Source organism: Plectropomus leopardus, chromosome 23 (assembly GCF_008729295.1).
Source record: "Plectropomus leopardus isolate mb chromosome 23, YSFRI_Pleo_2.0, whole genome shotgun sequence".
NCBI classification, from domain to species: domain Eukaryota; kingdom Metazoa; phylum Chordata; class Actinopteri; order Perciformes; family Serranidae; genus Plectropomus; species Plectropomus leopardus.
In genome coordinates, this window is record NC_056485.1 from 15,387,006 (window position 1) to 15,393,316 (window position 6,311).

Genomic DNA, 6,311 nt, shown 5'->3' on the forward strand with positions numbered 1-6,311 from the left:
ACTAACGACGGGTTGAAAACATTTTTTGCTAAAATTAGATAGCAAAGGAAAGTCAAAGACTGTATCAAATTAAAGGCAAAAAATAACCTTATTTCAGAGCCTAATTGGGCAAAGCCTTTCTAAGCTTCTGTCGAATTGACTTTAAAGAGTCTCTGACAACTGAAGCAGTGGTTCCCAACCGGTCCAGAGATGGGGTCCATATTTGATGTCAGTCATCAATTTAAGGTCCACACATTCGATGTATTACCTCCGATTCAGTTTTATTTCACTGAACAACGCGCTGGCTCAGAAAACAAAGAAATAAAACATACTGCAAGATAAAGCGAAAATGACACTTCAAAATAAGAGCTCAGCTACCCACCAGTTAGGAACCACTGGAATAAAGGGTCTCCAACTGTTGATTCAAATCTTCGACTTTCAGTGGGTAGCCCTACAAAATTGACTGTAGTTGAAAACTTTAATTTTAACTATTACAAAAACTGTTAAACTCCCTTTTCTATGACTTTGGAAGCAACAGAAAAAAACTGTTATATAACAAGAACCTGCTACTAAATTTAAAGCAGTCACATCTTATGCATTACTAAGGCAAAACAAGATATGCATTTTATTTGAGTTATTTTACATCTTTGTTGCAAAATTAATACTACCTGTACTGACTCACCTACGGTATGGAAATTAAAAAGAAAAAAAGAAAAATGTTTTGTTTTTTTCCTGTTCTGTTGTTGAAAGCCAGCCTGAGATTTATGATTTGTAGATGGAAAATCTTTCAACACTACTTGACCCCGCAGACATATGAGATCTGAGGTCAGTGTTGTTTCGTTTGCTCAAGATTGGTTTCAAGATAACTGAAACCGCAAAAATCCAGCTCTGCTTGTTGATCTGCATCAGATTGTGTTGAGTTTCCTCATAGCGATTACAGTAAACGATAGGCAGCAGATTTTTGGCATCTCGTTGTGTCTTAGTTGCGTGTTGACGTTCATTGACCCTGAAGGGCTAATCCATTTGGTGATAACTAAACCAGGCCGACATGTGAATGTGGAATTCATACATTAACACAAACAAATTTGCAACCACAAAAGAAAGATCTGTGTTTTTATTGAGAATATTCTGCAGAAAAAACATCCATAATCTGCATATGTGCACACACGTTAAAGGCATATTATACAGGCAGAAAAAATGTGCAAAAAAAAAACAAGATACTAAAGCCTACATCACACACACCACTTGTTGACTCTTGTAACTAGGAAAGAAATTGCTTCACTACATCCGTGTTGTCAAGGACAAGAGGTGTTGACTTAAGCACAGTGACGCCCAAGAAGAGCAACATGGAAATAGAAAAAGGCCGGGCCATTTATGCATGATAGTTGACAAAATTTTCTAAAATTGCATTCACTGAGCCTTTGTCTATATTTAGAGTTTCCCCCCAAAAAACTTGTATTTAATCAAAGGATAATACTCAAAGATGAAAACCTGATGAATTTTAAGATCTTGGACCCATGTGAAGTTGAACAGAAATGAACAATCATTTTCTTGAATGACAAGCTGCTTTACTTTAGTGCACAGTGAACAAATGTACAATTTAAAAAAAAATAACCTAAAATAACCCTACATTTGTGGGTAGACTTTAAATTCTTAACTCCTCTAATTCAGTAAAATATTACAAAAATGACAGAAAAATTATGTTTGTGTGTGTGTGTGTGTGTGTGTAAATATACACGCATATAGATTTTTTCAGTGCTGCTTAAAATGAGTAAATACACTCTATAATGATCTTCTCTTTGCTTTGCTGTCTTCCAGCTGCCAGAGTCATTGTGTGGGTTGGGATGTAAATGTTAATGTTGTTTTTTATGGTGAAAAAAAAATAGTTTGGCCTCTGGGTTTGTCTTTATGTTAAGTCAGTTTTTGTCACTTTCAGGTGTGCTCATGAATTTCCTACTGTTTTTCTTTACCGCTGCTGCTCCTTTTGTAATTCTGCCAACACTGCTTTTATTCATACAGAAGTTAGTGCAACATTGCAGACTTTCCCGCCACATTCGTTTTTTTTTGTGTGTTTGTTGCAGGCCACCACAATGACTTCTGCTGCCCAAAACAAATGTGCTTTGGGGGCGTACAGTCAAGGGGCATTTGATCCCTTCCCTATTTTCTACTCCGTACTTCCAGCCTTCTTGCTCAGATCACACCCATCTTCGAACTTGGCCTTCATTTTGATCTCAACCACACATCTGTAATGCTTTATGACTGCAACTTGCTCAGTTGCAAAGCTAACGTGTCGACAATATCTGTTCACAGGCAGTGAGACGTCCCAGCTGGTTATAATTATTTTCATTGAAATGAAAAGCTAAATCAATACGAACTAAAATTATGCTTTCTTTAAATGTGCTTTTGAAAAGACACCTTTGATTACTTAATGAAGCAAAGCCAATTCAAATGGAAGAAACAGTCAGATGTTTAGTAAAGCACTTTTCTGGCAGCGCCATAAACAAGCTGCAGCACATTCTTTCTAAGTTACATGTGAAGAATCAAGGAAGTCTTTTCTGTGATGGGAAAATACAGATGTGATAAATGATTGTGATGTTTACTTTCCAGAAAACTCAGAAGTATTCGTTCCTTTTTGTTTTTCCATTGAAGGCACGTATTAGTGATGGGTTACTAAATCAATCAAAGGGGAATTTTCAGTCTCTCGGCTGACGATCAAGTTATAATCAGAAATAAGATCAGATGGATCTAAGATTCCTCATTGCTGCATTCGCAGTTCTGTTTTTTACCTTAAACGGCTTGTGCTGATGACGTTCTTCTGTTCTGAGGTTTAGCTGTACAAGCAAAATTTAGGGGTCTAAACATAAAGAGCTAGACCCCAAAAATTCCCGTTACTTGAGTTCAGTCAGTTTCTACGTATGTGCTGCGTCACATTGGAGGAAACTTCTACAGATACTGATGGTGCAGGTCACACAAGGAAGCACGATAAGCATCAGACATCATAGGCAAATAGTATGGGTATTTTTAGCTTTACCAGCCCTAAAGATCGTACAGATTATGTTGTTTTGGACTGATGACGTTTCTCGTAAGGATAACCAGCAGAAGCCTAACAGCTGAACTACTAAAATCTTAATTATTATAAAAGATGTTTTCTGTTTTGGGGTGGATTTTTACGTTATTTTACCCGTGTGTCATTTTACCTTGACTACTTTTAACAATTCATGACAAGTAGTGAAGAATTGGTACATTTGTGTGATGTTTACATGCATTATCTAATTTAACATTAAAAAAGTCTGAATAGTGTGTAAGCACAGCTTTCGTCATGTTTTTCATTTTTTCCTACCTGAATTTTAACGATAAAATCTCACCTTTGTTTTTTTTTGTTTGTTTTAGATGGCCAGAGGGACGACTCCAGCGGGTGCTGATTTTTCTGTGGTTCTGCTGGATATGCAAGTAGGGCTGGGCGATGTGGCCTAAAAATAAAATCTCTGATTTTTTCACACCAAACCCGATTTATGATTGTAATTGATTTTTTTTCCCTTCTTTAAAACAAACTTCAAATGACAAAAAAATTACTCAAAACAAGTTTTGCTTTTGATTTTAGCTGCAAAAATTCAAGACTTGTGTTAATATAGTAACTTGTAAACTTAAGTAAATTTTGGGGCTAAAGTGCAAGCTGCAAACTTGTCTTTACCACTGAAGGCTGCAGTAATTTCACAAAGCAGTTGTACATGAATTCATTTGTTCAGCTGCTTTTTATCAGCTGTTTGTGGGCTGACGCGGTCTCGTGCATCTCAGAGTGAGACGCGTTTTGCCCCTCGGCTGCTGCCTGTGTTTGAGATGTTGAAACAAAGTGGTCATGCTGCTGCCTTTAGTTGTTACAACCTTTAAATAAACTTTGCAGGACTCTGACTTGTTAGAGATCTGATACCGCAAAACTGAAACCAGTTCCAAATGAATGACAAGACCGACTTTTAGGGAATGTATGGCAGAGGCGAAAATCGCAATTCTCATTTTTAATTAATTTATTCAATTAATCAATAAAATTATAAAATATATACAATATATAAAATATTTGTCACTGTAACTGTTCAATCTGTCTGTATATACCACAGAGGATGGAAGAGAATAAATAGCAATTTCATTGTAAGTGCTCAGGGACAAAATCTAGTCTCACTTTGTACATAAAGCTAAAATGGCACTTCAGCTGTCTGAGTTAGAATCAAAAGGGAATCTGATTAATGAATTCATGAATCAGTCAATCACTTAATCAGACTGTATTTTTATAGCACATTTTATAAAAACCAAACTGTAACACAAAGTGCACACAAGCACATTGATAAAAAAGCAAGACTTTGTAATGAAGTAAAGCACTAAAATAATAATAATGATAATATTAATAATAACTAGAAACTGAGGAAATGTGACCATAAGTGAGGAAACACCAGAGGCAGGATAAAACCTACAGATAAAAAGATAAAAATGAATACATAAATAAAACAATATCAGCAATAATAATGAATTTTAAAAAAAAGTTAAATACTCTAAACAGTACATAAGAGGTAAATGAAAGTATAACAGCAAACAGTAAAATAATAAATAAATAAATATGCTGAAAATAATAAAATGTTATACCAACTAGGAAAACAGACTTAACTATATAAATGAATGGTTAAGTAAATAGCTAATAAAAGCCAGACTAAAAAGGTAGGTCTTGAGTTTGCCCTTAAAAATATGAAGCACTTAGTTTTCCATCTGCGTCACGATGCAGGATAGTTACGCAAAGCAGGAAATCAATACTCTCCTAAAAAGGAAATTCTCTCATTGTTCTTCGTTTGGCAAACTTTTAACAAAAAAACACTTGATTTCACTCAGTCAGACTACTGAAGCCTCCTAAAAGCTTATACTAAAATATATATTTTTTGTCAAATGAGGAACGTGGATCTTGTCTCACACCACTGAAATCATTTAAAGGGATACTTCACTTTTTTTAAAATAGGGATGCTCTTACATTCAGCGGATGGTGGGAGACACACCCCCAGTTTGGAGAAGCAGGTTAGAGTACTGCTGCGTAGAGTTCTCAATGGACCGGGAAAATACAACCCGACCTGACCCATTTAAGTTAAGGCAGGAACCCGAAATCATCACATAAATTACAGAGCCAAACCCCCGAAAAAAGCACTAGTTAACCTCTAATGCCAGAGACACACCGACTGTGTCGGGATGCAAAAAATTGACCAGCTTGATGGAGCACTAACTCTCCACACTGTATTTCCATCAATCAATCAGTCAAATGAATTTTTCATTTTATTTATTTATTTCAAAAATAAAATAAAATCCCCAGCAGGAACCCCATCTGACCCGGCCAATGGGTACAAATTTTTGTCTTGAACTGTCAGGCTTTTTTGGCTCCGTTGTGACCCGACAGGCTTAGGTTGAGATTGAGAACTCTTCCGCTGTGAACGGGGCAGCAGCAGAAAGTATTATGAATTAAAAAAACAAAAAATCAATTTCATTTAAGTGTACGCTCTATTCAGTATATTTTCACTGCTGCACTCTCTCTCTATGCTTTTTTCAAAGCCATCAGACTCCACCGAAAAAAACAACGCTCAGTTTGTTTGTGTTGTTGTTTGTCTTTGGTGTTTTAAAGGGTTAGTTCAGATATACCAAAGTTTCACAATAACACAAACACACTGATAGAGGCAGCGGTAGACAAGCAGCTCCTTTTTTCTTTAGTATTAAACTGCTGTTTTTATCGGTAGATTTTTTTCTTTTATCAAAAGGAGTTTGGTGGATTTGAAGAGAGCAAAAATGAACATAATGGCTTCAGTTCCCGGTCAGATAATATTGTCGACAGCCTTTTCTAAATAAAGCCTTCACTTAAACAGTTGTTTTTTAATTCTCTGTAGCTGGTTAAAATACGTTGCTGCTGCCCAGGTCACCATCATTAAATTGCTTACCTTGCATTTCCGCCTGCTTCTCTAAGCTGGGGGTGTGACTGCCATCTAATGTTGGTAAAACACTCGCTATGGATAAGAACCTCATTCAACCCGACCTCATTCAACCTGACCTGAAAAAACCCAAACCAGAGCTTAAAGAGAACTTCTCTCTCAGGCGGGATGAACAGCCACCAATCAACCACGACTAAAAACTGATTCACTACTAAATATGGGCACGAGTTATGTTTTAAGATATGCTTGAAGAACTATGACCTCAATATGATCTTCAAAAAAAAGTGCAAGGAAAGACAGTGTCTGAGCCTGAATAACAACAAGTTTGTCAACAGAAACAAAAAAATGTACAGAGGACAGAAGGCAGAATCAGTCACCAGACCA